The sequence below is a fragment of the Ailuropoda melanoleuca genome, chromosome 7 (assembly GCF_002007445.2).
Source record: "Ailuropoda melanoleuca isolate Jingjing chromosome 7, ASM200744v2, whole genome shotgun sequence".
NCBI classification, from domain to species: Eukaryota; Metazoa; Chordata; class Mammalia; order Carnivora; family Ursidae; genus Ailuropoda; species Ailuropoda melanoleuca.
Window position 1 is genome coordinate 57,323,370 of NC_048224.1, and position 10,923 is coordinate 57,334,292.

General features: G+C 60.1%; 1 long non-coding RNA gene across 4 annotated transcripts; it reads left to right on the forward strand.

Annotated features, from left to right (window-relative positions):
* The first annotated feature begins 35 nt into the window (after positions 1–35).
* LOC105235005 lies at positions 36–6,180 on the forward strand. Of its 4 annotated transcripts, none has more exons than XR_002141593.2 (5): positions 36–582; positions 744–826; positions 1,356–1,603; positions 3,856–4,201; positions 4,666–6,180. It is a non-coding gene; the product is annotated as an uncharacterized LOC105235005 (long non-coding RNA). The 4 variants fall into 4 exon arrangements; XR_004626625.1 differs by having other exon boundaries at positions 4,128–4,201; XR_004626624.1 differs by having other exon boundaries at positions 1,356–1,506.
* Positions 6,181–10,923: the final 4,743 nt, after the last annotated feature.

Consider the following 10,923-nt stretch of genomic DNA (forward strand, 5'->3'; position numbering starts at 1 on the left):
CCGCGTCCCGTCCCGCGCGCCCAGGCTCACGGGCCCGGGGCGCCCCCGCGCCGGGGAGTTCGGGGTGGCTGACGTGTGACCCCCCGCCCGCCCTGCCGGAGGCGGGGCCGGAGCTGGGGGCCGCCCTGTCCCCCCGGGGTGCCGGCGAGGCGCGGGGGGCGCGCGCCCAGTGAGTGCTGGAGGTGGGGGCCTGGAGGGGCGGCCCGTCCCGACGTCGGTGCTGTGATGACCGGCTGCAGTGTTACTAGAAGTTCCTCCATGAGTGTCCACTGTGTGCCTGGCACCGAGCCCGCAGCGCGGTCCTCCTGCCCCCAAGCCGGAGTGTGCACTGAGCTCCAAGTTGAGCCTGCCCTCCGGCCCTAAGAGCCGCCACACCGAGGCCCCTCAAGCCCACGTCTCCCGGGCTGCCTGCTCCAGGGCCGGCTTTCTCTCCAGGAAAGCTGCCCAGGCCGCCAGCCGCTGAGTCTTCAGCTGTGGCTGGCGGTTGCTTCTCAGTCTGCGGTTGCTCCCGCGCCCAGACTGAGAGATGGCAACCCGGGAGGCTGAGGATCGGCCAGTAGCCCTCCCAGGAGAGCGGGGCAGGTAGGACTCAACAAGGCAAGCGAGGCTCAGTCACTCAGGAACCAGTCTCTGAGCGCCCGGGAGTGCGGGCCCTGGGCCTGGCCTGCGGGGCTGGGGTCCTGTGCTGGGGGGAGGGTTGCGTGGCTGGCTTTGTTTGCAAACCCACAGCCTGGTTCTAACAGGAGCAGACCCATGCTAGAGAGAGACATCCCAGGTGGCCTGTGAGAGAAGGGGAGGGGAGCCGGTCTTCTGAGCCCCCCCAAAGGTAAGTCAGGTTCTGTTTCCGCTCTCTTCTCAGGCCGGGGAGGGGGGCACACGATGGACAACCTCCTGTGTCAGACGGCCCTGCTCACAGCCTGTGTGTTGTGGGTGCCGCTCGGGGTCACGGGGCCGGTTCAGTCGGAGCCCCGCTGGTGACAGAGGCAGATGGAAAGAAGACACAGTGACCGTCCATCTGTACGTCCCCGCTGGCCTCCTTGACCTCCACGCAGATGCCTCTGGGGGAGCTGGGCTTCATTTCCTGTCTAGTAAGACAGGATGAAAGCCAGAGGCTTTTTCTCACAGGGAATTAAGAAGGGGGAGGCATTTCTAATCTTGCCAGTCTGGGGAATTTGGGGTCAAGAGTCAAGAAACCCATTTAAGCCTTGTTGTAATGCTTTATGAGTTCCTTTAGTAAACCGTATTTTTTCATTGTAAGAGTGATATTCATTACAGAGAGTTTGAGAAAATGTATGTAATTAATAACCTCACAGGCAGATATACGGACTGTAACCATTCGGCATGTTTCTTCACAGTTTTTAAACAGTGCTGTGATGAACGTGTCTGATGATATGGGAGCCCCGCCCCCACCCCTCATCCACAGGGGATGCGCTCCAGGACTCCCACTGGCCGCCTGAAACCACCGATAGTGCCCATCCCTCTACAGACGGCGTTCTCCCCCCATACGTACGTACCTGGGATTACGCTCAGCTTACAAACTAGGCACCGGAAGGGAGCAACAACATAATAATAAACTAGAACATAACCGTACGCTGTGATAAAGGTACGTGGCCATGGTCTCGCTCTCCAAATGTCACGTTGCCCTGTGCTCACCCTTCTTGGACACGGAGAGAGCATGAGATGCCCACGTGGTGGGAGGAGGTGAGGGGCGCACGTGTGCGTCACAGGGGGAGGCAGGTGTGGGCCTGAGCATTCGTCCGAAGGTGGGCCACCTGCTTCCGGACCGTGGCCAGCGTGGGAACTGAGGTGGGGGGCTGCTGTGTGTCCCTGGAAGTGGCCTGAGTATGTCCTCGGGGTAAATTCCTAGAACAGACGCTGCGGGGCTAAAGACTACCGCGCATTTACCAAGGTGCCCTCCAGAGGCGCTGACTGACGCGTGTCCCCCACCGTGTCCCCGTGGCCCCTTGTCTTCTGCTGGCGGCACTGCGCATTCTGTTTGGTCTTGGAGAGCAGGCCTTTCGTTGCTTTGATTTTTGTGCGGTGACTGCTGGGGACGCTGGGGACCGCTGGCTGTGGGCCGTTTGGAAGACTGCCTGTGCATGATCTGGGGCGCGTTTTGTAAACTCCCTCTTGGGCTCTGTGTCTTTTTCTTACTCTAGAGCTCTGCGCGTCAAGGCCGTCAGCCCGTGTCTCCCGTGTGCACACTCGGGTGCCTCACATTGATTTCAGTTGTCTTTTTAACTTTGGAATCCACGTTTCGTTGTGACGCGCAAATTTTTGATGTGTGTGCAGCGTAATCTATCAGGTTTCCTGTTACGGGTTCTGGCTTTAGGACGAGGCCTAGGGTAGCTTTCACCACGCCAGGATTTTATAAGTGTTCACCAGTTTGATGGTTCAATTTCAAAGTAAGGGAACTGTGTAAGACACGAGGGGGACGGGAGTTCATCTGGGGAATTCAGAAGACAAATGTGCGGTGGGGAAGAGACAGTGTCTTCAAGGGGAGAGCACTTTCTCCACTTCTGTCTGAAGTCCTGACCTTCAGATACATACGGACCCTCCCCACGCATGCACGCAACCCCCCACATACACACACGCACCCCCCCACGTACACAGGCACACACACACCCACACACATGCACACACGCACCCACACACGCATGCACCCCCCCACATGCACACACGCGTGCACACACCCTCCCACCCTCATGTACGCACACACCCACCCACGCACATGCATGCACACATCCCCACACGCATGCACTCCCACACACATACACACACACGTGCATGCACGGACCCCCACCCACATGCATGCACACATGCACACACACATATGTACACACACAGCCACAACACATATGCATGCGTGCACACACCCATACATGCACCCACACACATACACATATGCACACACATGCATGCACACGCCTACACATGCATGCATCCCTACACATGCACGAACACATGCACACACCCATACATGCACCCACATGCATACACACATTCTCACACACATGCACGCATGCACATTCATGCATGCACACGCATGCACACACACACGTGCACACACGTGCACGCACACACATTCACACATACATGCATGCACACACCCACACACACCCACACCCACACACACCCACACCCGCACATGCACACGCAGGCACGCACCCACACGTATTTTTAAGTTTTGGAAGCTTTATCTCTTGCGCATTGTAGGGTCTTCATGGGATGAACGAGAAGAGGCATCTGTTTTTTATCAAAACTCCCATTGGGTGGCTCAGTCAGTTAAATGACCGACTCCTGGTTTCAGCTGAGGTCATGATGTCAGGGTGGGATTGAGCCCCATGTCGGGCTGTATGTGCAGCCTCGAGCCTGCTTGGCAGTCTCTCTTCCTCTCTCTCTGCCCCTCCTCCCTTTGCTCAAGAGCTCGCTAAAATAAACAAATCTTTAAAAACAAACAAACAAACAAACAAAAAACCTCTCCTGTCCTCAGAGGTGTCGGCTTTGGAGTTGGGAGCTCGGGATTCCCCTCTAAAGGGCTCCTGGCTGCAGGTTTGGGTCCTCCAGGGTCAGCCCGCAGGCTGCCTCCCCACTGTTCTCACAATAGTGGGGTCCTCCTTCCTCCCCCCAAGGGACCTCTGCTCAGCCCAGGCCCAGCGCTTCCGGAAGGACAGTCTGTGGCTGTGCTTTCCTCTGGGAGGGCCACGGTGGGAACAGGGCCCGCAGTGGCGGGGTATCTGGTCAGGCCTTGGGGCTCCTGCTGGCCACTGCTCCCCTCTCGTCTTCCGTTTGTCCTTCTGTCCCGGGCACAGAGGATCCCGAGGGAACTTCTTGTTGCTCTCCATGCACTTCCAGGGAGCTGGCCGGGGCCCCAGGGACCGGAGTCCACGCTAGTAGAGATGCGGAGGCCTGTACTCGGATCTGTTTCCCTTCACACACTGAATGATGGTCTCATAAACTCAAATGAAAGAGGGCACCCCCAACTGAAGGAACTTTGACCGTCCCCGGAGGCCCTGGGGGAGGCAGGCCCCCGTCATGCTGCTGCATCCCTGCCTCTGCGAAATGTGAAATGCACTGGCCCCGCTTTGAGAAGCTGGCCTGAGGTCACGCTCGCACCGTTCATACAGGGGCGTCTCGACCAAGACTGTTTTCGGCTCATCAATGCAAAGGACCCTCAAGGACCGCCAGCAGGGGCAGTGATGTAAGTGTGGGTGGGAGCCTCGCTGGGAAGAGTGAGGTCTGCCCTTGTGTCCCCGGGGAGCAGGTGGGGGTGCTGGCAGGTGGCTGGACAGCCTCCCACTGTCAGGCCTGCGGTGGGGGCAGCGCCCAGCCGTTGCGTTGCTCCTGCTGACTGCTCTCGTGCTCTTCTCGTTCTGAAGTCAGGGGCGATTTTGCTTCCATACCTACAGAACTTGGGCGAGGCCTGCAGCGCGCACGGATGAGTGCCGTGTGCAGGTGACGTGGCACCCGTGCCCCTCCCTGAGCCAGGGGAGGGGGCTCGGCCTTCTCCTGCCCATCTTCGGAGATTCTCTTTCTTCCAAACCGTCAAAATCCGTCACCTCAGGAGTGGCTTCTAATGGCCCCGTTCAGTTTTATGTCCTGAGCGTCAGGTTTCTAGACTCATCCTGGCGTGAATTTTACCCAGTTTATCACCTACCATTTCAGGGGCCGACGTGGTGCCGAGCTTGCCCGTGGATCAGGTGGCGGCCAACACGAGAGTGCAGTGGAAGCCTCCCGAGACGAGATGCCATCGTTCCGGAGGGCCCCGTGCGTCCCAAGTGGGAAACGAGGACGTGTCACCTCAGATGCAGGATAGTTTCCAGTTCAAGATTTGAGGGAAAAATGATTTTCCCGCTCTGATTTTTGGCGGCAGACGGCGTGGATGGAGCCCCTTAGTGGGCGGTGTTGGCAGGTTTGCTCCTGTCCTCTGCCCGGGAGGCCTGCTGGCAGCTGGGGGCTGTGGTGGGAGGCGGCGGGGCTGGGGGCACAGGGCCGGGATGGGGGGCCCTTCCAAGCTGGGAAAAACATGCTGAGAAAAGGCAAAAGGGACAAAGGCCAGCATCAGTCAGACGCCCCCGAGGAGCTCCAGGACAGGAGCTGCCCCTCCGCACAAGGAGAAGTGTGTGTGGGGGCTCAGTGCGGGCCCCCTGAGGGGCCAGGCTGGCTGGGGGGCTGTGCTGTGGATGCAACGGGGATCAGCCCCGGGGAGGCGAGTGGCCTGGCTTCTGCACCCCTGCCCAGGGGCCACTGCAGGTGGGCTTCCCCCACGCAGGGGGTGACCGTGGCCCAGGAGTGTCCTTCGGCCTGGGGCTCGGCCCCCGGGTGTCCAGGCAGCTGCCCTGCGTCTGCCACGCCCGTCCAGGACCTGATTCCTTGGAAAGCAGCTACTGGATCTTGTGGGGTGGCCAGCAGCTGTGTCCGTGGCCCAGGCCCAGGACTGGTCCACTCGCTCGGTCTTCCTCAGACATTTTATCCAAACCACACTCAGTGGAAGAGCTGCTGAAAATGGGTCAAGAAGTTATAAGATTTACGTAGATCTAGCTTAGATATAAAGACCTGAAATGGGATTCTAACAGTCCGGATTCACGTGGCAGCGAACGTGATGCAAGAATCACATTCTGGCAGAACTCCTCCCGGGGTGGGGCTGCTCGTGCTCCTGGCCACCGCGCTGGTCCGAGTGAACCTGAGACAGTCGTCGCTCAGGGCTCGAAAAATTTCCCCAGTACACAGAAAATATTCTATTTCAGTTCTCCTTTGGCAGAAAGGAGAGGTAGTCAGCCACACGATCTCCGACGTTTGGAACGGCAACACGGAAAATGTTACATTTAAAATTTATATTTTTTTATATTTTTATAAGTTTTTAAAATGTTATGTCTGTAAAGAAGTCTACTTACATCCTGACTCACGCAGTCCCTTTCTGAGAGGTGGGATGGTAAGAAGGATCCTGCAGGCTTGGTAAAGGGCTCTGGGTCCACCGTAGCAACCCGCAGGGGCTGCTGGGGGGCAGGAGTGGCTGCGTGGGGAGCTGTGCCCTCTGTGTGCCAGAGGCCCGTCTGGGACCTGAAGCTTGTGGAAAGGTGACCGTTCAGGAGAGAGAAGCGAGGGGCACCCGGGTGGCTCATTCGGTTAAGCCTCTGCCTTCAGCTCAGGTGCTGGGATTGAGTCCTGCCTTGGGCCCCCTGCTCGGTGGGGAGCCTACTTCCCCCCCCCCCCCGACCCTCCCCCGTCTAGTGCTCTCACTCTCAAATAAATAAAGTCTTAAAAAAAACAAAAAGAGTGAGAAGTGAGCGCCCAGGCCCCTCCTGATTCCCAAAGGCCCTAACTTCAAACTAACACCACCTTCAGAAATATTCCCCCCAGGGCACATTTTGGGAGTATGTGGGCGTGCCCCCCCCCCCCAGTGCCTGACTTGAAGAAGCGTCATTCATGTGTAGACACGGGCTCAAGAGGTCTGCCTGCGGGTGGGGGTCTGCGGGGCTGCATCAGGCGCGGACACTGTGAGGTGTCAGTGTGCGGGTGTAGACCAAGCTTCGTGTTAGGGTGGGCCGCCTTTGCACACTGCCCGGCCCCACCTTCCCCACCATGTGAGGCGCGTCACATTTCTGTTGGGCGTGCCCGGCCAGCGGGAGGAAGATTGCCCCCCGCCCTGGGGAGCTCTCGGGGGGCCACGCACAGAGATGGCACGAAGCTGAGGGTGAGGAAGGAGCTGGTGGGTGTGGAGCCAGGCGCCCGTGGGGCGGGATTCCTCTTGCGAGGTTGCCTCGGGCGTCCAGGCCTCGCGGTCCCTTCCAGGTGGGGCAGGGTTCTGCTGGCCGGAGTATGACGCGGGAGCGTGCTCATTCTTCAGACCCGGGGTTCCGGTGTGCTCATCCACCCGGCCGACCCCCCCAACGCCCAGATGGAGAGGAAGCTGCTGGCGCCGGGCCCCTGCGGAGATGGCTCGAGGGTGACAGGACGCAGCCGGTACCTTCGGCGCGGTGTCTGTCAGGCCCGGTTACAAAGGCCAAGTGCAGAGCTGGACATTCTGGAACTGTGTTCTGGGGGCTCCACGGAGGGGGGTCTGCCACCGTACTACCTGATGGCAGGGGAGGCAGATGTGAAACCTCCGGGAGCCAGAGGGGGAGAAGCCCCACCCGGGCCGTGCGCGACCAGCAGCTGAGTGACGAGCTGTTCGGTCAGCAACGCGGGCAGCGGTGACTTCCGCCCCATCCCTGCACTCTGCTCACCTGCAGACAGCCCAAGTGGGCTGTCCCACTTCTGTCCCCAATGTCCTGCGCCACGGGAGGGCACCCGGGAGAGGGGCTCGGCACGGACGCGGGCTCGGAAGCAGGTCTTGGGGCCGGGGGTGAGGCGGTGGCGCCCGGTGGGGCCTTGGAGCCCAGGCCACTGTCGTTACCGGCAGCCGCGGTCACCAAGGACTAAAGGGGAGGGGACTTCTGTGCAAGCTTCTCGGCTGAGGAGCCCCTCCTGCTCGGAGGACTGAAACTGCGGCACTATCCAAGGCCCTTGGGGCTGAAGGGGCCGCTGTGGGCGCCACCGTGACAGCTGAGAAGCCGCCCTGATGCTGGCTGCTACCAACGTGACCCCACCCCGCACCTCGCAGAAGCGCAGGGCTCTGAGAGGTGAAGCTGCACAGAGAAGGTGGGCGGGAGAGCTGGCTTCTGCTCTGTGGCTCTTGCCTGACAGCTTTGGCTGCAGCACTGGACTTGAGACGCGAGAAAGGTCTGCCATCTGTCTGCTGGACCCTCCGACGGCGCGCACGCTGGTGTTCGAGTCCCGCTGCAGAGACCGTCACTTCCAGCGCCCTTGAAGACCCCGCCTCAGCCACCAGGGCTGAGGAAGCGAAGGAACCGGGAACAGAGTATTGGTGATTGCAGGAGAGACCTGCTTCTGGAACCTTCTCCCGAGGGACCCAGAGCTGCCCGAGGCCCTTCCTGAGAATTGTTCAGGTCCACCCGTCCTCGCTGAAGACAGAGCTGCTGCTCAGCTGCCCGTCTTCAGGAGCCGCAGACCCCGGGCTTTAAGGGGCAGGCTGAGGGCACACGGAGCTCCATTCGACGGGACCTGCTGTGACCAGGACTCCCATCCTGTCCTGAGAAAAATGTAGAAACTTAGTCCATCTATGGCAGTCTCCGCCCCGACAGTAGCTTCTGGCTGCTTCCTCCGCCGGAGGGGGGCTGCGGACGCTCGGGCTGCGGACGCTCTCCTGCTGGCCACTCACAAAAGTAAAGTTAGCGAGTCCAGCTTGAGGAGGCCCCCACGGGCCAGAGATGGGACGACCCGAGCTTCGGTAAAGACCATCGCAAGGGACCAAAGCACCTAAGTAGGTTTAAACCCATGAATTCACAATAACACTTTTTAAAAAGCCAATTGGTCGCCTTTGGAGGATAACAGGAATCAGGTCCTTATCTGGAAGACAGGCGAGCGACAAGGAAGGGTCCACGTTTTTCCTGCCTTTCCCATGTGAACTGGGCTGGGGCGTAGCTGCGGTTCGTGGGGGAGGCTTTCTTTACTGAAGTGTTCAACTCCCCAGTGTAAAAGGAACGGAAGCATTAGAACACCACCATCTTGCCACGAGGAAGGGTCCGCGTTTTTCCTGTCTTTCCCATGTGAACTGGGCTGGGGCGTAGCTGCGGTTCGTGGCGAGGCTTTCTTTACTGAAGTGTTCAACTCCCCAGTGTAAAAGGAACGGAAGCATTAGAACACCACCATCTTGCAACTCGCGAGCTATCCAGTACAGGGAACGGCAGCCACTGGCCTGGAAAGAGGGATCATCAGAACTTCAGTGCCCCCAGTGGAGAACACGGCAGCCCCAAGGGGTGGCTGAGGGATGGGCTGGAGTGTGACGGAGCCCCTGGCCTCAGCTGCCAGCTTGCGGGAAGCCCACTGGCCAGGGCCACGCGGAGCTGCACACTGAGGGGGCGGCCAGCAACGCCCGGACCGTGTGGACTCGGTAGGGCAGCCGGCTCTCCACCAGACCGACTGCAGCAGAAGGGAGGGCTCAGAAGGCTCGGATGCTTCACGGGATTGCTGTCACCTCCTTACTGCAGGGACGCAGGGGTCCTCCCACATTTGCACCTGCAGGGCCCCTGGAGGGAAGCCCTTGGAAGTGTGGGTCCCCAGACCATAGCCCAGGATGTCCCAGCTCACTGCCCCACACGCAGCCTGCAGCCTTCGGAATTCCTGTCTCAATCTTGCTCTGACTTTGCATGAGCGGGCTCTGTGGGGCCTCCTGTGCACCTTCTGGATTGAGTCTCTAGGTTTTTCCTGTTTCTCTCCTGCTTTCCATCTATTTATCATGTCCTTTCTTCTACCCCCTTGGGTGGTTTGCTCTTCCTTGCTGGCTTTTTAAGAACGAATGGGGCTCTGACCCGCGTGTGCCCCCTGCCCCGCCGACACCCGCACTCTGAGGCCGGGGGAAGTCTGGAAGGCGGGGGGCGGGGGGAGCAGCTAGGAGTGTTTTCACATCCCCCGAGTTGAGGTATGGGTCTTACTGGTGTATGAAGGGGAGTCTCAGGTACTGGGAAGGGCTTTGCAGACCATCTGGAAGCCCCCTACCCTCCCGAGGGAGGATCGTAGCCACGAAGTCGGTGTCCTGAGTCAAGCCCGTGCACATAACCACGGTCGCCGTCCCCAACAACCTGACTTACGTTTAACAAGTGCACGTTTACGGAGGTGCGACACGATTGGATTTCCTTTAAAAGCAGTAAAAGAAGAAAAGGTCAAGGAGATCTGACATCTAAAGGGGCGGATGCCCTTACGTGCAGAGCTCTCTTACGCAGGGCACGAGTCCCTGACGCTGAGGAGCGGGGTTACCAGCAGACAGGAGCTCTCTGCCGATCCCACCGGAGCCCGCGGCGCCCGCCCAGGCCTTCCTGACTGGCCCAGGTGGCAGCGTTGACCTCGGTCTGATCGGTAACTCCCTAGGCATGATTATTTGTCCTGTCCTAGCTCTGGCCGTGGACGTCTGCCGTCTTGCTTCAGAGCTCCTGAGGCAGGATCCGCGTGTCCCCGGGGGCCAGGCTGAAGCAAGCTCATGCGGCCCAACGCCTCACACTCTCCCCCAACACGACTTCCAAGGCTGGGCTGACGGACAGCAGTCAGGAGTCTTGGAAGGACACACCCAGCAGGTGTCGACTCCCCCTTTGTCCTCAGCGGGGATCTGGAATGAAAATCTGCGGCTCTGCGCGGGGCCAGGGGGAAGGGGGAACATGGGCCCCTGAGGGGACGGTCTCCACCTCCACCCGGGGGTCCCCAGGGTGGGCGTGGCAGAGGCGGGCGCTCGTTCAAGGGAGCAGCCCTTCGTCCTCAGGGATGTCTTAGGGCCCGGGTGTAGGGTGTAGAGTAGTTGCTGCCAGGGGCTGGGGTGGGGGCGGGGGACCCAGGCTGCTGGCCCATGGGCGTGGGGTGGAACTGTTCTGGAACGATGGCGGTGGTGCACGCATGTGTGTGAACATGCTAGATGTCGCCGAGCTGCACGCGCCCAGCAGGTGACAGGTGGGTGTTTGCATTAGGTCACAATAAAGCTGTGGAACAAACGAACCAGTAAGTACAGCCCCCAGGCTGCCCCTGGGCTCCCCAACCACCCTGCACTTGCCCAGGGGCCGGGGCCTCAGAAAGGGCTGGGCTAGATCTCCACGCTTCCTTGGCCTGCGGCACAAAGCGCTGGGGAGTGGGGCAGGCGAGGAGGCCTGAGGCGGTGCCAGGCACTCCCTGAGGAGCGGAGGTGTCTGGCCCCCGTGTCGCCTCGGTTCTGTGGTTCGTCCCGGGCGAAGGCTTCCCGCAGCCTGGCACCCTCCTTCCCGGCAAGCAACGATAGGCACTGGCCTGTGCGTGATTCTGACGCCCCACCCCGGGGAGGCCGTGAGTGTGCAGGGCGTTCTCAGCAAGGCAGAGACCCTTGAGAGGAGTAGGGACCCAGCA